Source organism: Nyctereutes procyonoides, unplaced genomic scaffold (genome assembly GCF_905146905.1).
Source record: "Nyctereutes procyonoides isolate TBG_1078 unplaced genomic scaffold, NYPRO_anot_genome, whole genome shotgun sequence".
NCBI classification, from domain to species: domain Eukaryota; kingdom Metazoa; phylum Chordata; class Mammalia; order Carnivora; family Canidae; genus Nyctereutes; species Nyctereutes procyonoides.
The window spans coordinates 18,553,413-18,577,881 of NW_026575160.1; positions in this window are offsets into that span (position 1 = coordinate 18,553,413).

The window sequence follows — 24,469 nt, forward strand, 5'->3', positions numbered from 1 at the left end:
TGTCCAACTGCTCACATCCTCTGCTCCTCACTTGGGCTCTCCAGGGACTGCCTTTCCACTTCCCCTACTTTTCCTTATAGGAGACCCTGTGAGACTCAGAGGGTGGCTGAGAAGTCTCAGCAAGCCTGGTAGCATTTAGTCAAATAATTCTATTAGTTTGCTAGGACTGCCATAACAAAGTACCATAGACTGGGTGGTTTAAACAACAGAAATTAATTTTCAAAGAGTTCTGGAGGCTGGAAGTCCTAGGTCAAGGTATTGGCAGAGATGGTTTCTTCTAGGACTGCTCTCCTTGGCCTGTGGATGCCCATCTCCTCCGTATGTCCTCACGAAGACTTACCTTTGCCTCTTCTTGTAAGTCATATTGGAATGGGGCCCATCCCTATGACCTCGTTTTACCTTACTTCTTTAAAGGCCATATCTCCAAATACAGTCACATTCTGAGGTACTAGGGATTAGGATTTCAACACATGAACTCTGGGGGAACACAATTCAGCTCCTAATAAGTTCTTATCAAAGAAATTAACTATAGTGAGTGGAAGGAATGAGCCTGATAGAGGCAAAAGTCCAATTAAAGATATGGTATGAAACTATCTGCAAATTTCCTGAAACATACATAGAGTTCCATTTTTTTCACTCCCTTTACAGGAGGGCACTGCTTAGCAAAGGTGCCTTCCATGTGGGGGATCTTTTGTATAATATCCAACAAGCAAATCATTCAAGTCATCATGCCAGCTGCCAGCTCACAGTTCAATTTTAGCAGCACCCCCACTTGTAACCATTAAAGAGAGATTGTTTATGCACTTATTTGAATATTTTACTGCATTTTGCCCTTATTATGTCAAATAAATGTGTAGAAAACGGGAAAATGACAGGCTGGAACTAGTGATTAGAAACGTAAGTCTCGTCATCTTACTACAATTGACACAAAAATGGGAACTAGCATGGGGGCTGGAATCAGGGAATGTCTCAACTGAGAGATCACTGAGCTTAAGCTGGTGTGGATACACCTGTGAAGGAAAAAGAAAAAGGCTAAAGTACATAGACTAAGTTCCAAAACCAAATGATCAAAGACGACCTATGGGACAAGTTATAAAGGGGATCTGAAAGTGCACATGAACTCTGAGAGAATGGAGTTGCTGTGCAACGTCTACATATCTTGTGCAACCTTCACACATTTGACATTGATACACTTTTCTGGGAACTGCCTATAGGAAACTTTTCAAAGAAAATAAGGGAATTCTGTACTGGAACACAGAAACAAATAACTCTGGTGAGCATGTTTAAAAGTCCCTGGCCACACCATGGAAGCCTACTTTCTACAAAAGTCCTGAGTCCTAGGCCCTCCCACCCATCCCCAGACATTCATATTCCATAAATTCAGCTTTCATGTTTCTTAAATAGATTTCTTCCTTTCCACCCCTACTTTCCTAGCTCAGGTATTTATTACCTCTGACTTAAAGAGACTCGTAAATAGGCTCCCTGACTCTGGTCTCCTAACTTTTATGTCTCCCATACTCCACTGCCAAATAATTCATTTGTTCAATTGATATGGATTTTTGGAGCCCCTATTATGGGCTAGACATTATGCTGAGCACTGGAGATTCAACCTCAAAACAAACACACGCTGGAGGTAATAGTTTAGTTGAGAAGATAGCCGATTGCTAGAAACAAATCATTACAATAAACTAGCATTATGAGTTCTTTGGTAGTAAAAAACAGGTGTTACAAGAGCAGACAGCTGGGAGACCCAAACTAGTGCAGTAAAATGGGAGAAAAATTGTATTAAAAAACATTTACTGCTGTACATATTCTTTTTTGTGGGAGAATCGGCAAAGAAGAATGGAGTGAAACACAGGAATGGGCAAGTTTCTATGAGGTAATCAATAGACATGACGCTAAAATGTCTATTAGTCATCAGAATGAAGACAACAAAATGGCAGGCGGTTGTGTGAGCCCAGAGTCCAGGATATGGGATGGAGACAGAGAATGGGGTGGCACTATTTAAAGTAGAATTGGATGAGATCACCTAGGGAGGAAAGAAGAAAGAGGGGCAAGAGACAAGTATTGAGCCTATGTAGATACGGTATTAGAGGTCAGAAAGAACAGAAACCAGCAAAGTGGATGGATAAGGAACAGTCATTGAAGTAAGAGGCAAAGCAAGTGACTGAGGAGTCACAGAGCAGTAGAAAAAAAAAAAAGGATTTCAGAAATGAGGGAGTGAAGTCTTTTCAACAAATGGTGCTGTGAGAACTGAAAATCCACACACAAAAATTATGAAGTTGAACCCTTGTCTTATACCACATACCAAATGAACTCAAAATGGATCAAAGAGCTAGACCAAAACTACAAAATTCTCAGAAGAAAACACAGGAGAAAAGCTTCATGACATTGGATTTGGCAATGATGTCTTAGATATGACACCAAAAGCACAGGCAACGGCAACAACAGCAAAAAAAAAAAAAAAAAAAAAAATAGATCGGTTGGACTACATCAACATTTTATACTCCTGTGCATCAAAAAACACAATGAACACAGTGAAAAGGCAACCTAAGGAATGTGAGAAAATATTTACAAACCATATATCTGATAGGAGATTAATGTCCAGGATATAGAGGAGAAGGGCCAAAAAAAAAAAAAAAAATCCAGACTATATATAAAGAAGCCATACAACTCAACAATAGGTGCAGAGTTTCAGTTTTGCAAGACAAAATGAGTTCTGGAGATTGGTTGCACAATGTGAATGTTCTTAACACTACTGAATTGCACAGTTTAGAATGGTGAAGATGACAAATTGTATATTATGTGTATTTCACCAGCATTTAAGATTTTTTTTTGAAAAGTAAAAGAAAAATGAAAAAGTTAAAATCTTTAAATTTTTTTTAAGTATTTCATTTTGCTGGCAGGTTAATAACAATGTGTCGTAAGACATGGCACTGCAGACTTGTTAAAGCCATTTCAGTAGAATGAGCTACAGAAGCCGATGGAAATGTAGGCAGGGGAGAGACTGGGGGGTAAGGAAATAGCATGACTGAAGATACATAGCTTTGTCAAACTTCTTTTTTTTTTTTTTGTCAAACTTCTTAACTTTGAACAGGAGCATAGAGATGAGGCCACAGCTGGAGGAGGATGTGGGGTCAAGGCTAGCAGAGTGAAGATGAACAAGGTTAAAGAATGTTCACAGGGAACTGTGGGACAGTCTAGGGTGTAGGGTGGCCATTAAGGATCCACAGTCTCTAAGCGAAAGGCACCCCACTGAAATGGTTGTGACCTTTCCTCCAGCAGCAACACAGCTGCTGGGGGGAAGGGGACAGGTAGTGTTAGTGACTTTAACGTGGCTTTATCCAGGTTGTGGGTTTTTTTTCTAGGCAATTTTGCTGTGAACCTAAAACTGCTTGAAAAAAATAAAGCCTTTTTTTTTTTTTTTTTTTTTCTAATCACTCTGAAATGCTGTGTGGAACTTGAATGGGACAATCCCGGAGAAAGGCAACCCGTACAAAAGCCTGTTATCGCCACTTGCTGAGAGAGGGAGCACAGAACAGGAGCAAGTTTGGGGGTCAGGGGAAGTGCATGGTGAGTTCCATTTGGCGGGAGTATGCAAAGTGTGAGTTTCTCAGAGCTGAAGGGAGTCCATGCCCAGTACTTTTTCCACATAAACACTAAGCACAGAAAAAAGCCCCTCAGTGTATACCCTTATAGCTCAGTACACACACTCATCATAGCCAAAGCCAGCCAGCTCAAGCCTGTCTGCATGAGTCATGCAGCATGATGGTCGAGTTGTGGACTCCAGAGCCAAACTTTCTAGTTTGAATCTTAGCTCTGCTGCTTACCAGCTTGAACAAGTTATTCAACTTTCATTCCTCAGTTTCCTTATGTGTAAAATGAAGAGTATAAGAGTAACTACCTCATGAGGTTGCTGTAGATAAGGTGAGTCAGTACCTATAAAATAGTTAGGAAAGTAATGAATCATGAGCACTATAGGACCATTTGCTATCAATACTGTGAGCATTCATCACCTTGAAGAAAGTTTAGCAGATATATTTATTCATCCATTCCATTGTTCATTCATTCAACAAATGCTGACAGAGTCTCCACCGCTAGTACTCAGAGATACCCCAATTCTGTGCTCAAGAACCTTAAACTGATAGAGATTCAGACATGCATAATTTTAAATTTTCAATCTCAACCTGAAGAGCTACTTAAAATAACTGATAACAAATGTTATTATTGGAATATATGCATCACTAGGGGAAAAAAAAACCTATAAATACTTTTTTTACAGTCAAAGTCATGGGGCTTCTGGGTGGCACAGTTAGTTAATATCTGACTCTTGGTTTCACCATAGGTCCTGATCTCAGGGTTGTGATCTTGGGGTCATGAGATCCAGCCCCATGTTGGGCCCCACCCATGCTCAGGGTGGAATCAGCTTGGGATTCCTTCTCCCTCTGCCTCTCCTGCTTGTGCTCACACTCTTTCTTTCTAAACTAAATAAATATTTTTTAAAAAAAAAACTTACAGTTAAAGCCAAAGTCATGTGCTTATCTTGCTTCACATAATAAGTCCTCCTTTATACATCTGTCTGTAGGTGATATTTTTTGTTTCATATATATAGTATATGTATATATATATATGATTGTCCATACATACATATATACAGACATATATACACAAATACAATATACAAATACAGCATCTTATTTTGCTTTTAAAAAAGCGAAAGTATTTGAAGAATGATAGCCAATGCTAGAGAACCAGACGTTGCATAAAACCAGTTGTATGCTCAGCCACATAAGCAATGATGTGATGTGGTGGTTAGGAGCCCAGAGTCTGAAACAAGACTTCCTGAGTTCAATTCCAGTTCTCCTGCTCCCTACTTCTGTGACTTTGTGCAAATGAGGTCTTGGTTTTCTCTTTTGTAAAATGAGAATATAATAGCACTTCATAGAGTTGTTGTGTGGCTTAGATGAGTTTATCAATATGAAGCATTTAGAATAGGAAGAACCTAAAGTATTAGCTATTTGTAACATGGAAAAATGTGCCACCAAAATTTTTGTACTTGACTCATTTTGTGCTTATTTATTTATTTCAAAGAAGATTTTATTTATTTATTCATGAGAGCCACAGAGAGAGAGAGAGAGAGGCAGAGAGCGTCCATGCAGGGAGACTGACGTGGGACTTGATCCCGGGTCTCCAGGATCACACGCCAGGGCCGCAGGTGGCACCAAACCGCTGAGCCACTGGGGCTGCCCTGTGTTTATTTATTTTTAAGCCCAACTTAGCATTCTAGTGATTTTACTAACCTGTGTAATGTGCATTCTTAGCAAAGAGAAATGCTAGATTTTACACGAGGTAAGTTGGTCCAGGCATTTGTCAGTATACAAGGGCTGCTGGGGGATGTTAACTCCAGGGTGTTGCCAGTCACTCGTCTGCGGCTTGAGCCTGCCACCAGAGGGCGCCAAGAATGATTTTTTTTTTTTTTTTTTTTTTATAAAGTTGTGCAAAGGTGACCCTCAGGGAAGAGAGACACAGGTGAATTTATACCTGAATTACTTCTGAGTCTACTCTGGTCAGATCAAAACAGGATTTTTCTTTACACTTAAAGATCCAGGGACACCTGGGTGGCTCAGCGGTTGAGCGTCTGCCTATGGCTCAGGGCATGATCCCAGAGTCCTGGGATCAAGTCCCATGTCCGGTTCCCTTGCATGGAGCCTGCTTCTCCCTCTGCCTATGTCTCTCCCTCTGTGTGTGTGTGTGTGTGTGTGTGTGTGTGTCATGAATAAATAAATGAAAATTTTTTTAAATAAAATAAAGATCCACTTTTGGCAAGTTTGGACCCCCTAGCCTGGAGAACTTTCTGATTTAAATGATCGATAATATCTGTTTGAGTTTTAAGCCACATACCGCGCACCTTTTTCTCACTCATATTGCTTCCCGATTTGTGGGGCTTGTTTGCAAGTCTCTTCCTTCCTCATAGACGGTGAGCTGGGTTCACAAGCCACCAAGGCCCTGCCAACCCTGCAAGAAGAGTTCGTGTGTTCATGCTGCACCTCTTTTCCCCCAGTGCATGAGGAGATACTGTGTTTGAATTACCATCCACATTACTCCATATTACTCGGGGATATGTAAAACTATCTTTTTTTTTTTAATTGTATAGAGTTTTGTTTTGTTTTTTTTTTTTTTTATGATAGTCACAGAGAGAGAGAGAGGCAGAGACACAGGCAGAGGGAGAAGCAGGCTCCATGCACCGGGAGCCCGATGTGGGATTCGATCCCGGGTCTCCAGGATCGCGCCCTGGGCCAAAGGCAGGCGCCAAACCGCTGCACCACCCAGGGATCCCATGTAAAACTATCTTTAAGTGTGCATCTTACTTGTATCTAATCATTGCATTGCATACCCTGCTGAGCTGCTCTTCAAATCTACATCTCTGTGGTAACACTGTGGTTCCCTGTTTATAAGCTGCTTTGTAATAAATTACCTTTTGTAATTTCCCACAGTCTCTGATTTTAATTAATCCATTTAAAACCCATTTCAGAAAAAAAAACAAAAAACATTTCAGGGGCGCCTGGGTGGCTCAGTGGTTGAACCTCTGCCTTTGCCTCAGGGTGTGATCCTGGGGTCCTCGGCTTAGGGCTCCCCGCAAGGAGTCTGCTTCTCCCTCTGCCTATATCTCTGCCCCTTTCTCTGTCTCTCATGAATAAGTAAATAAAATCTTTTTTAAAAATAAAATAAAACCCATTTCAAAGAAAATAGATGAATTGTTGTATTTCAGTTGTATTCATGCATAATAGGCCAGTATTTTCATCTTTTTTGGCAGCTCTGTAATAACATTTTACATCCATTTGTTATATGTTATTATCTACACGGTATCATTTCACTTTTTAAGAAGTTAACTATTATTCAATGACACAGTGAATTCGTTGTAGTGTTCGGGGGAAATCATCTGAGAGAAATGTAACTGTTATATACCTGAATGGAATAGAAATTAGATATTAGAGTTGCACAAAATGTGTTCTAGTTCACTCTCTGGAAGAGCTCAAGGCTTAACAGTTGCTGAGGCCTGTGTATCTGGATCCGTTTCATCTTTGGCCTGTCTCCTGCTTCATTGTTTCCTTCCTTTATTGCTCAGTTTTCTCTGGCCTCCATATCAGCCCTTGGAGGTGCAGGACACATCACTGTCTTGGGCTTCTTCAGTGGCTGGGGCCTCTTTCTTTTTTGCTCTTTCCCCCAGATATCACTTCCCACCTCAAATAGCAGCCCTCCATGAGTTCTTCCCTGACCACTCTGTATGTTATGAAATATCTTCCAGCATCCCTGATCCCCCATCCTCTGCTATCTTTTCCCACAACATCTATTACTTCTGTCCCACTATATCATTTTCCTTCCTTTTTGTGTATTGTCTGTCTCCCCCTCCTGGAGCATAAGCTCCACAAGAGCAAGCATTTTTGTCTATTTGTCCTGTTTAGATATCCATGGGGCCCTAGAACAGTCCCTAACACATATGGTGTTCAGTAAGTAATTTTTAAACTAACAGAAATATATTAAGAATATAAAAACATCCTGAAAAAAAGTCCTGAGTTATCTTTCATTCATTTATATTATGAGGATCGCATCAATCATTCAAGTGCATTTTTAGCTAACATTGAAGTTGCCATTTAGTCATTAGCCCTAAATGGTGCTTAGATTTTGAAATTAGGAATAACTAGAACTTAGCCTCAAACCATTCCCCATCTAACATAATCATGCAGTCATATCTTCTGGAAAAAAATCCCTTATCCAGAGCCTGAAGACTCCCGGCCCCTGAAATTCCCACATAATGTTTTCCCTTTTCATGCATAGACTGGGTCTGTCAGGCTGACTCTTATCCATCCCTAACCCTGCCCCCAAGACTCTCCCAAAATACATGGGGAGGAGGACAGAGGAGGCCACAAAGCCCCTATTGATCTAAAAATCACATTCATGTTTTCTGTGTATTTCTATAATACAGTCAGGAGACTCTCTCAGTGACCCCAAATCAAGTAAAAGAGTGGTGACTACATGTCACCATGGTCCCCAATTTCTTCCCTGAGGAGAATAATAAAAAATAATCAGCTGATGTCAAAAGTACGAACCATAAAAGAAAAAAAATGATAACGTGGACTTCACTAAAATTAGTAACTTTTACTCTTCAAATGACACCATTAAGAAAATAAAGACACCTGGGTGGCTCAGTGATTGGGTGCCTGCCTTCAGCTCAGGTTGTGATCCCAGGATCCAGGATCAAGTCTCACATCAGGCTCCCTGCGAGGAGCTGCTTCTCCCTCTGCCTCTCTCTCTCTCTCTCTCAATCTGTGTCTCTCATGAATAAATAAATAAATCTTAAAAAAGAGAAGAGAGAGAGAAGAGAAGAGAAGAGAAGAGAAGAGAAGAGAAGAGAGAAAGAAAGAAAAGAAAAGAAAAGAAAAGAAAAGAAAAGAAAAGAAAAGAAAAGAAAAGAAAAGAAAAGAAAAGAAAAAAGAAAAGACAAAGGGACTCCTGGCTGGCTCAGCGGCTGAGCATCTGCATTCGGTCAGAGCCCCATCCAGGGTCTGGGGATCAAGTCCCGCATCAGGCTCCCTGCGAAGAGCCTGCTTCTCCCTCTGCCTGTGTCTCTGCCTTTCTCTGTGTCTCTCATAAGTAAATAAATAAAATAGAAAGAAAGAAAGAAAGAAAGAAAGAAAGAAAGAAAGAAAGAAAGAAAGAAAGAAAGAAAGAAAGAAAGAAAGAAAGAAAAAGAAAGAAAGAAAGAAAGAAAGAAGAAAGAAAGAAAGAAAGAAAGAAAGAAAGAAAGAAAGAAAGAAAGAAAGAAAAGACAAGTCACAGGCCAGGAGAAAATATTTGAAAATAGTATAGCTGAAATGACTTGTATCCAGAGTATACATTTTAAGTTCTTTTTTTTTTTATTTTTATTTATTTATGATTGTCACAGAGAAAGAGAGAGAGAGAGAGGCAGAGACAGAAGCAGGCTCCATGCACTGAGAGCCCGACGTGGGATTCGATCCCGGGTCTCCAGGATCGCGCCCTGGGCCAAAGGCAGGCGCTAAACCGCTGCACCACCCAGGGATCCCCAGAGTATACATTTTAAAAAGAACTTAATAAGATGACAAACAACCCAATTTAAAAAACAAATGGGGGGGGTGCCTGGGTGGCGCAGTCCATTAAGCAGTTAAGCATCTGACTCTTGGTTTCAACTCAGATGGTGATCTCAGTCTCATGAGATCAAGCCCCCACCAAGCTCTGCACTCAGTGTAGAGTCTGCTTGAGATTCTCTCACTCCTTCTCCTTCTGCTCCTCCCCCCAAAAAATAAATAAATCTTTAAAAAATATTAAAAACACATGAGAAAAGATGTAAATAGATACTCCACCAAGGAAGATATATGGGTAGCAAACAAACACATGAAAAGATGTTCAGTATTACTGGTCATTAAGAAGATGTAAATCAAGGGCTGCCTTGGGGCTCAGTTGGTTAAACATCTGTGTTTGGCTTATCATGATCCCCCGGGGTCCTGGGATCAAGCCCCACATCGGGCTCCCTGCTCAGTGGGGAGCCTGCTTCTCCCTCTCCCGTTCCCCTTGCTTGTGCTCTCTCTCTCTCCCTCTGTCAAATAAATAAATAAGATCCTTTTTTAAAAAAAAAAAGGGAAAGAAAATACAAATCAAAACCATAATGAGATACCACCACACCCCTCACAGCAGAAAGGCTATAATAAAAAAAGGCAGACAGTACATGTTGGTGAGGATATGAAGAAACCCTCAGATACTGCTAATGAAAATGTAAAATGGTACAGCCACTTTGAATAAGAATTTGACAGTTTCTTAGAAAATTAAACACATACTTAGCATATAACCTTGCAATTTTACTGCCAAGTATCCATCCAAGAGAAGGGAAAACATACATCCACATGAAGACTCTTAAAAGCAAATGCCCATATGACCAAAAACTAGAATCTTAAACAGTGATCATCTGGTGAATGGATAAGCAAAATGATACAACACACAGTGGAATCAGGGCCAGCTCCATGGGGATGCAGCCAGTGCATTTGTACATGCCCTTAGAAGGGTCCCGCACCTAGGGTTCAATGTTCTATGGTCACCATCTTGAAATTCTTAGTAAATTTCTCTTTGAATTTGTGTTTGGTCAGTGAGGTCCAATGGTACATGCTTCAGATCTAGGTACCTGGCACATCCTAGCAGAGAGGTAATGCAACCCTTGGGGGTTATCTGTCACCACCAGTAAGCCCAGGCAAAAGAGAGATGCCTGACTCAATTTGCACACCCCTAGCCAAGCCACAGCATGTTGGTCCGGTGGTTGCTGGGAAAGGCAAACCAGCCGCTAGTGGGCCACATGCATACAGGGACACAATGAGTATCCCCATGCCTGAGGGACTATAGCACAACACTAAATAGCAAATAAAAACCATCATGACAGCCTGAGAAAGAGATTGCAGAAGAGAGGCAACAGATGTACACTTTAAAACCTGTAATGGCACTTTTTCCTGCCTTTGTAACAAGGGATGTGAGTTTTCATTTTGCACAGGGCCACAAATTTGGTAGCCAGTCCTGGAAGGAATACTATGCAGTAATAAAGAGAAACAAAGTGACAATTATACAACAACACAAACCACACAGACATTCTGCTTGACAAAAGAAGCCAGGCACCAAAGACTACATATTGCATGACTCCATTTATATATTTCTAGGGGTGAGAGAAGAAGCAGAACTGAGGAGGCAGGAAGTTGTTCAATAGTTATCTGGAGCTGGCGAGGGAGAGCAGAGATGAAGCACAATAGGCCCAAGGGAACTTTCACTGTAATGGAAATACTCTAAAACCATTTTATGGTGATGGTTTGAATGCATAAATGTACTTAAAACCCATTGAACTGTGCACTTAAAATGGGTAAATTTTATGGTATGCAAATTATATCTCAATAAAGTTGTTTAAAAAAGAATCTGAAGTCCTCACTCCTATTTCCCACAACCCACCCATACATCTTGTAATGGAGCCTGATTAGGGCAGCAGACTCAGCTGTTTCCTTTGGTCTATGGCCAAGGAAACACTACTAGCCCTGAAGCTGAGAACACCTGGGCAACTGAACACCTTGGCCCCTTCTGCCAAGAGGTGGAACAGTACAGCTGATATGCAGGTAGCACACGGTATTTAATTTTTTTAGCAACTGAGGAAAAGTAGAACTCTATAGGCCAGTCTCTGTCTTTATGCACTGGCAGTTTTTGTAATATTCTAATAAGAAAGAATCAAGAACAATCTTACAGTGGTGGGCAGAATTATAATATATAATATAATAATCTCTGTATAATCTCCTTCCTTTAACTGTAAGCAGGCACTTTGTTCTTGCCAATAGAATATGACAAAAATGAAGATATTTTGCAGATGTGTTAGGGTTCCATATCAGCTGATTGTGAGTTAATCAAAAGGGAGGTTATCCAGGGTGGGCCTGATTTAATCAGGTGAGAGCCCTTCCTGAGGTCAAGGATCCTCCTTGCTGGCTTGATAAAGTAAGCTGCCCGTGTTGAGGAAATCCACATATCAAAAAACTGTGGGTGGCTTCTAGGATCTGAGGACATCCTTTAGCTGAAAGCCAGCAAAATGCTAGAGTCCTCAGAAAGCTGTAAGAAAATGAATTTTGCCAGTAACCTGGATGAGCTTAGAAGCAGACACTTCTCCAGCCAACACCTTGATTGCAGCCTCACGAGATTCTCAGCAGTGAGGTCTCCCAACCTACTGAAACTAGGAAATCATAAATGTATGTTGTTTTAAATTCCTGCTAGTTGCAGCTCAAACTCATGACGAAGATGAATTCTAAATCCTTTTCTCCCGCACAACCAAAGCTTTGGGAAGACTGCTCCTCAAAGAAGCGATTCTAACAGAAAACCGCCACCAGGGGGAGTCATGCTATCAAAGAATCAACCAAAGAACCCTCTCCTCCAAGGGGAATCACTTCAAATTCATTTCCAAATGTCAAGGACCCCTTCCAGGTCCCTCCACAGAGGTAGCCCTCAAGATGACCTGTGGCCTCCTGGGAGATCTCTAGATACAGCAGAAAGGTCACAGACTGAAGCCAAAAAAAGTGCAGTTGCGGTTAATAAGGGGAGCTCTGAGATTTTGACTAACCAGAATATAGGGAAGGTGAGGCTGCTGGGGGCATCGCAGTCCTGCTGCAAGCTAAGCCGCTCGACCTCCTCCCCACAGATTCACAGTGACTGGAAAACACGCACGACTGCCCAGGAGAGGCATGCACAGCAGCACCTCTAGAGGTGAAAGCATTTCTGGTGAAAACAAAGAGAAGGCATCTCAGCATTTAGTATCACGATGCATTCCCTCCCCTGCTCCTGCTTCCTCACCAAATCCAGGCAGCTCCTGCTCATGTTTCAAGATACAGCAGATACGGAATGTGAACTGGTGCAGCCACTCTGGAAAACTGTGTGGAGGTTCCTCAAAGAGTTAAAAATAGACCTGCCCTAGGACCCAGCAATTGCACTGCTGGGATTTACCCCAAAGATTCAGATGCAATGAAACGCCGGGACACCTGCACCCCAATGTTTCTAGCAGCAATGTCCACAATAGCCAAACTGTGGAAGGAGCCTCGGTGTCCATCGAAAGATGAATGGATGAAGAAGATGTGGTTTATGTATACAGTGGAATATTCCTCAGCCATTAGAAGCGACAAATACCCACCATTTGCTTCAACTTGGATGGAACTGGAGGGTATTATGCTGAGGGAAGTAAGTCAATAGAAGGACAAACATTCCTTCTCTGATCCAAACATATATGGTCTCATTCATTTGGGGAATATAAAAAATAGTGAAAGGGAATAAAGGGGAAAGGAGAAAAAATAAGTGGGAAATATCAGAAAGGGAGACAGAACATGAAAGACTCCTAACTCTGGGAAATGAAGTAGGGGTGGTGGAAGGGGCAAGTGGGGGTGACTGGGTGATGGGCACTGAGGTGGGCACTGACGGGATGAGCACTGGGTGTTATTCTATATGTTGGCAAATTGAACACAAATAAAAAATAAATTTATTTTTTAAAAAAAGAAGATACAGGAAGTTCCAGCATAAATAAAACTACCTCTCAGTTTTCCCTGACTCTCCACACCTGGATGAACAAATACTCCCTCTTCCGAATTTCCTTCACTGTTTGTTCCTCTTTCTAAGACATCTTCCAGTGTGCTGTATTATGGTTATTTGTTTATTCATTTGTCTGCCTTCCAGCTAGACCCAGGGACAGGGACCATGACTTATTTATCTTTGCAGCCTCCTGATTTATCCCCGGGTCTGGCTAAAACAAATGTCACCTAAATTGAAAGGAAACTTAATTACACCTTAATTCTCATCACTGCAAATTGATGAAATGGAGACTTCCTAAAGGAGTTAGGTTTTATAAATATTAGGGATGGCTTTTCTCAAAGGTCTCATCTAAGCTAAGATACAAATTTATTTCCAAAGCTCCCACATGTTACTCTTGATTTTAAACTAAACTATCATCCACCTGGCCATCGTTTTTTTTTTTTTTCTTTTTTTTTTTTAAATTTCACTGGGACGTGTTCCTCATCGAAAGGAATTCCACCGATAATATCTTGAAAGATGACTGTGGGACAAGATCTGTGACACATGCATGGAAGGGACAATGGGGAATCAAGATCAGATAAGAAAAAAAATGACCTGTTCTATCCCAGAGCGGGTGGACAGTCTGTCAGGGACATTGTAGAGGACAGGGATGGACTATTGGAGCAGATGATCATCAGGGCTTTAGCCACCCTCCGACTTCAGAACTCCAGGAAATCAGAGGAATTCTCCTCCAAGATACTGGTCAACTGCCAGAGACCCCAAATGTCTCCCTGGGAAACTTTGTGTTTCCCATGCCCTGGGAGAACATAGGATAAAAGTGCTCTGCCCCTTGTTGATTACAATGATCTTGCCTTGATGACATCAAGAGATCAGCGCTTGCTTAATGAAATAAAACCTTCCTAACGAGGGAGCTATGAAAAGTGGACATGAGGGCCAGAAGACAAGGGTCCTGGGGGAACGGAAGTCATTTGTGCTTAACTTAGGTGTTTTAAGTTATCCAGACTCTTGCTTGGATGGGCAACGATCTAGGAGTGTACTCACAAATCATCGTGGAAATTGTAAAAACGTAAAAAGAAATCCACAACAGGAGTACCATGTACAGTTTGATGAGAATCCTCACCCTGTGAACTAGCTAATGGCTTGTTAGTTACTTTATTTAATGTGCCATGGTTACCTAATCAGCTACTTCTGCTCTCCTGGCCTTACTTTTTCAGATTTTTTTTTCATTTTTTTTAAGATTTTATTTATTCATGAGAGACACGGGGCGGGGTGGGGGGGGCAGAGACACAGGCAGAGGGAGAAGCAGGCTCCATGCAGGGAGCCTGATATGGGACTCAATCCTGGGACTCCAGGATCACACCCTGGACTGAAGGCAGGTACTTAACCGCTGAGCCACCCAGGAATCCCCTACTTTTTCAGATTTATATTGAACTAATTACACCTGCTATTTCACATATAAAACTCATTTACTTTACAAATGAATGACGAATAAATTATTCTAGGCTCATTTCCATACCTAAGAGAGGGAACAATTCCTTCCTGGATGAGAAAAGGGAGAGTACAGGACGCTTCCAGAATGAAGAGTCCTAGAGGGGACATGCTCCCAGGATGACACATTTCCTTTGTCAAGATCTACACACACATCCTAATCTGAGAAAGGCCTGTCTTTACTTTGTTTTTTAAGATTTTATTTATATATTTGGGGGATGGGAAGCACAAGCAGGGACAGGGGCAGGTGCTGGGGAGGAGGGAGAAGCAGACTCCCCCCCCCCCCCAGCAGGGAGCCCGCTGTAGGACTCCTGCAATGTTGGCATTTGTCTGCAGAGGTTTTTCATCCTGCTCACTGAAGGAGATATGCATCTTCATACCCAAGATGTCAGAAATGTCCGGCTCCATCTGGGACCTCCAGGGATTATGAGTTTATGCTTTGTCTTTAATTAGCAATTCTAAAGTTTTCAAATTTGCACAAAGGCACTTACATGGAACAGGCAGTAGCCCCAGCAGTAGTCAGCTGGCTTCATGCCATTGACCAGAGCCATCCTGCGTCCCTAGGAGAAACTGCCTGACACAACTCTTGCCTTATATTATGTTTTGTTTTCTTTCTTCCTCCTTCACATCCCACTCTGTGTCTGTCTGCCACCAAAGTGTGCCCCTTTCAGACATCCCCAACCCAAATCAAGGGACCCTTGCACCCTCCAGAACAAGCTAACCAGATACAGCATCTTTTCATCTACCATCCCAAGAGGCATTTTTGGTTTTTGACATTGAATGTTGACTTCCAAGGCCAGAGAAAGTGGAGACTGGAAAGGAACACTTTTTGTTTTTTTTAAGTAGGCTCCACGTGGGGCTTGAATTCGACCCTGAGATCAAGAACTGAGCTGAGATGAAGAGTCAGATGTTCAACTAAGTCACCCAGGCATCCCAGAAAGGAGCAACTCTTATATACTGAGTAGCAGCAAAATATAATTGCACCATATGACTGGATTCAAATCACACCTCCTATCGCTTACCAGCTTGTACTCTAGCACACATTTATATGCTTAACTCCTCAAGCTTCAGCTTCAGTGTCTGCATTAGCAAGAGGAGCTGATAATACAGACAGACCACTCCTCTTTCACAGGGGAGGATCAAATCAGGAAGTGCTGGGCTCTGTAAAAAGACTAGACTTGGGGGGGGAAGGGTTGGGGATTGCATGGGGGACAGAGACTGGCTTGGGTCCGAGTGGATGACCTCTGCACCCCCAGAGCCTAGAATAGAGCTGGGCACGTAGCACAGCCAACATTCATAGTGCATTACCAGGTGCAGGGCTCTGTGTTAACACATTAACTCATAAGCTTCGCTACTCCATGAGCAAGAACTATTATTATTCCCATTTTACACATGATGAAACTGAAATACTGGAAAGTTCAGTAATCTACTCAAGATCATACAGCTGGTAAGCAGCAAAGTAAGGATTTAGATCCAGCATACTAGATCCCTCTTTCATGCTTTTTCTCCATAGCATATCTCATTGTCCAATGTTACCCGTATATGTGTGTACATATATCTGTGTATATGTATTTTATATATTATATACCTATTTATTTTTTTATCATCTATCTCTCTCACTAGGATTTAAATTCCATAACAGGGGGAACCTGGGTGGCTCAGTTGATTGAGCACCTGCCTTGGCCTCGGGTTATGATCCCGGGGTCCTGGGATGGAGTCCAATGTTGGGGTCCCTGCTCACCAGGAAGCCTGCTTCTCCCTCTCCCTCTTCCCCTCTGCTTTCTCTCTCTCTCTCTCTCTCTCTTTCTCTCAAATAAATAAAATCTTTTTTAAAAATTAAAAAAATTAATTCCATAACAGGAACTTTTGCCTATTTTGTCCCATTTATATCTCTAATGCCTATAACAATGCCTTGCACATAGTAAGTGCTCTTAACAATGAATGAATGAATGAAAGAGTCTAGCTCCAAAGCTTACACTCTTAACCATTGTGTTTACTGCTTCTCTATGAATGGCCATTCTTTTTGCACTATTTAAATGTAAACTGTCAAATGTAAGAGATTGTTACTAAATGTTTTATTTTTTACCCAAACCATGTGTTCTGTTCTGCTCCATTCAGCTCCCAGCATAATTGTGTCTTTTCCACTGCAGAGCCTTTGCTCATGAAGTCCCTTCTACCTGGGATATCTTCCTTCCTCCCAGCATCCATTCAAACCCTACCTACCTCTCCCTCAAAGTCAACCTGAACTCAATACATGCCAGTAAGCCTTCTCCATCCCTCCAGCCCACACATGTCCATCTCTCCTATGAATTGTGCTGTAATTACAGATGAACTTAATTTGGTACCTAATTTTTTAAATCAAGTAGAGCCTCCTTACTTGATGAAAGATACCTGGGGTGGAGGGAGACAAGGACAATGTCTTTCCTGACTGTGAACCCCACAGAGAGTAGCAAGGGCCAGGCATATACTAGGTGTTCAGTGATCATCACTTACAGGGAAAACACCAACTGCTCAGCTCACCTTCCTAGCCTGGCAGTGCTAGAACATGGGGGCTGACCTATCTGGAATGAAGAGAAACAACTGGGGACCCCTGGGTGGCTCAGCAGTTCAGCACCACCTTCGGCCCAGGGCGTGATCCTGGAGACCCGGGATCGAGTCCCACATCGGGCTCCCTGCATGGAGCCTGCTTCTCCCTCTACCTGTGTCTCTGCCTCTCTCTCTCTCTCTCTCTCTCTCTCTCTTCTCTCTCTCTCTCTCTCTTCTCTCCTTCTCTGTGTCCCTCATGAATAAATAAATAAAATCTTAAAAAAAAAAGAAACAACTAATGGGCCATCTGTGTTTTCCACTAAATGTTCATTTTAGTTGTGATCTATAACGTGTCTGGGCACAGAATATGATTACTAAGATGAGTGACCCAAAACAAAGTATCCACCCCTATTTGTTGCTATGGTGAGTGCTACCAAAGACAGTAACAACACACATCCAGCGGGTTTTGAGATGACAAAACATGACATCGAATGCAGTATCACTTTGTCCACCTCTTCCTAAACGACCAGGTCTTGTTTTGAAAACCAGTGTCATCTGATTTGACTTCAAAGGGAAGCTGTGGGAGAAAATTCAGCACTACTCTGATTCTTGTCCATTCAAATGCTGTGAAGTTAAAGCTTTGTAAGTGAAGGAGAAACCCAGGATGGGCTTGCTGGGCATGCAGCAGGTGCAATCACACCAGCTCCACCCTCAGAAGGGTCACACTTCATATAATGCTGTGGACCTTACTTCACTTCCCCTCACTCTGCTCCTCTTGGTCTCTGATTCTTTATTTACACTGCTTCCTCTGTCTTGAACACAATCCTCCACCTTATCTCTCTCTCTCTCTCCCAAAAATACCCCTTGCTTTTGCCTACCCAGCTCCTATGCATCCCTTCAACCTTCACTCAAACATCACCTCCTCTTGGAAGTCTTCCCAGATACCCCAAGCCAGCTTGGACCTCCCTGTTACACACCCTCAGAGACACCAAGAGTCTCCTTCATAGGCATTCTCAGTTTATGAATAACCACAATCTGAGTCACTATTTGACTAATGTTGGTTCTCCCCCGGGCTTTATATATCCAGGAAGTCAGGTACCGTGCCTGCTTTTGTTGCCCAGTGTATTCCCAGGGCTTGGTGGTGTGCCTGACTACGGTAGGTACATAGCTAACACCCACAGAATGAAGGCATGGGTGGATGCTGCTATGGCTGAAGGTCTGTGCCCCCTCCCCAAATCTCATATGTTGAAAGCCTAACTGTCAATATGGTGTCAGTAGGAGATGGAACCTTTGGGAGATGATCAGGTCATGAATGCAGAACCTTCGTGAATGGGATGAATGCTCTTATACAAGAGACCCCAGAGCAGTCCCTTGTTCTTTTAATCATAGGAGGATATAGTGAGAAGTTGGCCATCTATCAACCAGAAAGCAGATCCTCATTGGGCACTGATTGGATAAATAAAATGTGGTTAATACACACAATGGAATATTATTCAGCCATCAGAAGGAAAGAAGTGCTACAACATGGAGAAACTCTGAAAACATTATGCTGTGAAAGAAGTCAGTCGCAAAAGAACACATATTATACGACTCCATGCCTATGAGGTGTCCAAGACAGACAAGTCTGTAAATACAGTGAATTCGTGGTTGCCTAGGGCAGAGGGGACAAGGACCTGGTTGAAATGGGGAGTGACTGCTAATGGATAAGGAAGTTCTTTTTGAGGTAAGGAAAATAGTCTAATATCGATTGTGGTGGTGATTGCACAACTCTTGAATACACTTGAAGTGAGTGAATTATTTAGTACGTGAATTATATCTCAATACTGGCCACAAAACTCTTTGACATTCTTTCTGTGGAAAAGGAAATGTTCTCTCCTTTTGAATCTGGGTGGACTTGGGACTCCTTCAGCTAATAGGGTGTGACAGAGTGACACTGTGTGGCTTCCCGGGCTAGATAGAAGGCGATTGATTGTGTGTGTTGGAGCCTTCGCTCCAGGATTGGCATCCTGAGCTACTGTGTAAGAAGTTCAGCTACATTGAGGCTGCCATGCTGGACCCCCAGCCCCAGAGAGAGGCAGCCTGTCTTCCGGTCACTACAAGCATCAGACACGTGAGTGAATGAGCCTCCAGGTGATTCCAGACCCCAGCCAAGAGTCACCCAGCCTTCACCTGTTCCCTGCTGAGTCCCTCCCTGGACACCAAGGAACAAACACAGACCATGCTGCTGTGTCTGTCCCAATTCCTGATCCACAGAATCATAAAACTGTGGTTGTTTTAAACTACTAAGTTTGGGAGTATTTTGTTATGCAGCAATAGCCACCAGAACAGATGCCAAAAGGTAAATTTTATTGATCTAAGGTTTTGAGCAAAACAGAACACATTCTGAATCCCTGACATCAATTTTTTGGTAAACAAAGTCCCTTTATTTTTTTTTTAAGTTTTTTTTTTTTTCATGAGAGACACAGGCAGAGGGAGAAGCTGGCTCCATGCAGGAAGCCCAATGTGGGACTTGATCCCGGGATCCCAGGATCACGCCCCAGGCCAAAGGCAGATGCTCAACCACTGAGCCACCCAGGCATCCCTATTTTTTTAATTTTGTTTGGATTTTAATTCCAGTATAGTTAACCTACAGTGTTACATTATTTCAAGCATACAATACAGTGATCCAATAAATCCATACGTTACTCAGTCCTCATCACAGTAAGTGTGCTCTTAATCTTCATCACCTATTAACCCATACAGCACCCACCTCCCCTCTGGCAACTGTCAGTCTGTTCTCTATAATTAAGAGTCTGTTTTTTGGGTTTGTCTCCTTTTTTCTTCATTGGTTTTGTTTCTTATATTCACATATGAGTGAAATCATATGGTATTTGTCTTTCTCTGACTGACTTATTTCACTTAACATTATACTCTCTAACTCTATCCATGTTGCTGCAAATGGCATGATTTTATTCTTTTCTATGGCTAATATTCCATTGCATGTATATATCACATCTTCACATGAACTCAGTTTTACCCTAGCTCTCAGCTAATTTCACATCCATGGTACCAAGTTCCACTCAGGCCAAGGTAAAATTAAGTCATACATCATCCCTGATATGAGACAAGCACCACCAAGTTCCCAGGAACCAGGCAGGTTACCAGATTTCCTTGTAACTCTTGAGTCCTGTCAGGAAATAGATAATAAAAAAGGATAATCTGAAGAGGGCTCAAAGGGATTGGAGGGGTTGGGAGAAGTGTTTGCATTCTACTAACATCTGATGGATAGAAGCCAGAAATGTTGCTAAACATCCTGCATGCTCAGGACAGATCCCACAAGAAAGAATTCAGCCCAAAACATCAATAGTGCCCAGGCTGAGGAGCTCTGCTATAGGTTTTCCTTGGAAAAGCCCTGGAACTGGGGTCATACAACTTGGCTTCCAGTCCCAGCTCTGCTGCCAACAGCTTTGTGTACTGGACCAGTGACACAGCTTCCCTGAGTCTCTTTCACATCTGTCAAATTAGGACCTTGATAACGTAGAACTTTGCTTTTTTATGTAAATGATGTATTCTTGAAGACTTGATATGATTTAAGCCTTGAATAATTCAAAACCAATCCTTACAAATAGTGGCAGGTAGTTCTCTTCACCAGCTGAACCCATGCAACCATAGGCCATTAGCATAAACACCACTGGTAATTCCATCTGCCAGCCAGCTTTGAAGGTATGTGATTCCTGATAGATTTTTACACTTGAGAGAATCATATTAATGTCATGAATAAAGCAAGATTTTATTAACATTGTATATCATGTTTTCTCAAATTCTCATAAAATGCAATACCTCTGCATCTGCCCTCCCCTGCCTGCTGAGGTTGTTGGGAGGATCAGGCAAGGTCTTTAGCCACAGCGCCCTGCATCCCTGGAAGGGATGATTGTTGCTTTTGGTAGATGCACTTGTTGCTTTTGGTAGATGCCAGGAAATTCTTTGCCCTTTCTCTCTCTCTCTCTCTCTCTCTCTCTCTCTCTAACCTTCAAGCCATCTCTTTTCCATAGGGCATCCTCCATGGCAGCTAATCTGATGGACTAAACCAGCATTTGCTTTAGCTTCCTGAGCCCATGCTTCTTTGTACAAACACAAAAATATGATGACTTCCCCTTTCCAAAGATCCTATAGGGACACCTGGGTGGCTCAGTCGGTTAAGCATCTGACTCTTGATCTCGGCTCAGGTCTCAATCTCACGGTTGTAAGTTTGAGCCTTGCATTGGACTTCAAAAAAAAAAAAAGAAAAAAAACAAAAAACTCCTACAAGCATTCACCTGGTTCACCTGGTTTGGGCAACCCTGCATGGACCCAAATACAAGCTACTGTGTTCTTTGATAGTACCATCTCTTCCCCCACCTTTCCACTATCCAGTCAATCTAAAGAGTGAAATGGAAAGGATTAGCCAGTGATCCCAGGACATTTAATAGCTGAGCAAAGTGGGAACTGCCCAGAGGTGGTCCATCTAGTCACATATGTGAAAAGCAGATCTCTGGGAAGGAGTGTGGAAGCCTGATTAACCTCCTTCCCTGCTCCCATCCCTCCCACCAAAAGCAGCACTGATGCCTTTCTATCTTCCCAAAGCCCTTTGTTTCTACCACCATTATAACCAAAGTGCACTGTGATATCATGGTTAGCTTGCAATACTTGCCTTAGACTAATGTGCACTTTCTATTAACTATTTTAAAATAGTCTAAAGGCCCTGCCACTGTCTCTTTGGTACCCCAGTTGGGAAGGACTATTTTGGTGGGTCTCTCTATAGTTACTTTGCCATTGAGAAGTATTTCATTTTCACTCTCCTGTCCTCCAATGTTCGAAGGCACCTTGGATGTGTTAAGATGTGTTAAATGTGATAAATCCTACCTTGCCACGCCCTGTTCTATTTTCCAGGTAGTTTTTCATTTACTCTTCACAGTAATATCATAAAATAGGTCATTATTATTATCCTTATTTTAGATACAGGAAAATTAAGGCATAGGAAGGTAAACTTACCCAGAATCACTAGTAAATTGGGGGACTGGGATTTCAATCCAGCTACTCTAAGTATAGAACTCATGCTCTCCAATGTTGTACTCTACTGCCCCTCACCAAGCAAAACAACATGACAGCTTCCTCTTCCACTCCGTTTCAACGGCCCCCAGGCTGGAGTTGTGATTTCTGATGCACAAGAGTCCACAAAGGAAGATAATCTCTTCCAATCTCTACAAAGAATATTCTGGGAGGGAGAAGCAATATTTAAAGTCACACGGCTGCTCAGCCCATATGTTTGGGAGAGTAAGGGGTTTCTATGGGGATTGAAATGAATCAGATTTGTGCAAGTTACCTCAGTGGCATCATGTTCTAAAGCCAAGTTGGGAGTCCTGCCAATTGAGTGGATTTACATTCTTTGATATCAATTCCCATGTCCCCTCTGCTCCCTCCCTGGCCCAGGCAGAAACAAAGATGAACAAAACCTCCTCATCAGTCCTCCTATCCCCTCCAACTCATACTCCTCAAGGCAGCAGAAGCCAGAGAGATTCTTGCATGCAAATCTCAAATGCAAAACTGACATGTCACTTGCCTTCTTAAAACTTCAGCCGCTCCCCACTGCCCTCAGCCTGAGGTCCAGACTTTGGCCTACCTACCTCTCCAGCTCCACCTCCATCATTCTTCAGCCCCAGCCCCACCTAAGACTTGCAGATCCCTGAAAAAGATCTTGCTCTCTGACTATCCCCCCCCCTCCCCCTAGTGCCTAATCTCCCCATTGTCCTATGAGCCCTCCAAGGGATTGTCCCAGTCATCTCTGGGTCCCTCTGTCAAGCAGAAGGCCTGGCCCAGTATAGAATCACAATACAGGTAGAAGGCTGGTCCAGACCGTCAGGTGGATCTCCTCAGGGCTTAGGTGGGGCCTGGGGCACCATCCCTCTGCCAGTCAGATCACAGAACTGGTGGCCAGAAACTCAGCAGTCATACTGAGCAAGATGTGTAAGGAGGACAGACAGAGGCCCAAGTCCAGATGATAGGACACAGCTGAGAACACCACAGTTAGAGACAACTTGAATCAAGGACCCAAGGATCAGAGACACCAACCAAGGCCATCACTTGGGCTACAAATCAAAGGACAAAGAGGGAAGGTTGGGCTTACAATAAGAAAGAAAAAATAGGGCAACTCAGGCAGCCCAGCGGTTTAGCGCCGTCTTCAGCCCAGGGTGTGATCCTGGAGACCCTGGATGAGTCCCGCATCAGGCTTCCTGCATGGAGCCTGCTTCTCCCTCTGCCTGGTTTTTGCCTCTTTCTCTCTGTCTCTCTCATGAATAAATAAATAAAATCTTTAAAAAAAATGTTAGAAACACAGAGACTTGCTCTCACCCACAACAAAATCCCCAAATGTCCTGTTTGAGGCCAATGCCACAAGCTAACCCAGCTGGCTTTCAAGGTTACAAGTCATAATTAGGGACTGCAGAGATTTCCTACAATTCAAGATTCCTGAAAAAAGAAACTGCCTCCCAATTAAAAAAAAAAAAAAAAAAAAAGCAAGACCTTTGTCCCGGAGCTTCAGGAAGTTGTCTGTTATTTGAAGGGCCATCCTCTCGGACTGCCAATGTTCAGCAACGCTGAAATAAAGCAAGCCGAGATTCCATCCTTACAAGAGCTGCCTAGAATAACTAAAAATAAGCTCAATGGTGGACTTCCCTCTCATTCATTTCCCCGAGGGTTTCTCCCTGACCCTTTTTCATGCAAACACAGCTGAAGAACCACTGCTGCCTGAGAGCATTAATTGAGCTGTTGATGGACAACTGCATAATTTGGAAGCCAAGAATTTCCTGCAGCTGCTATTAGTGGCTGCCCTGTCTGGTTTTGGGTAATAAGTTCATCAAATTCGCTGTACGTGTAAGACCAGAAATCTGAAGCTATAAAAAGAATGTAGCATTGGAATGAGTTGCCCAACATTCTCTGCAGAACTCACTGTGCCACGGCTGTCCCTCCCCGCAGGAAACACCTGGCCAGCACCAGGGGCTCCATTGGGGGAGTGAGGTAGCGTCTAAGGCCAGCCCCTTCTCCGGGGTACACAGGTCCATCCCTGTTGTCTACTTAAGGACTTGGCTCCTACCAATTGCCCCCCTCTCCTGCATTATCAGCATCCTGTCTTTACTGAATCATTCTCATCAGATGAAAATTTGTTATCTGTTCCATCATAAAAGAAAACATTCTCTCGTTCAACTGCATACCCATCCAGAAACTTTTCCAATTATCTGCTCCCTTTCATAATAAAACTCCTTGAAAGATGAACCTCTATTGCCTCCTCTCCTCTTCTCCCATGCTCCTTGACCCTACTCTGGCTGGCCCTTCATCCCCA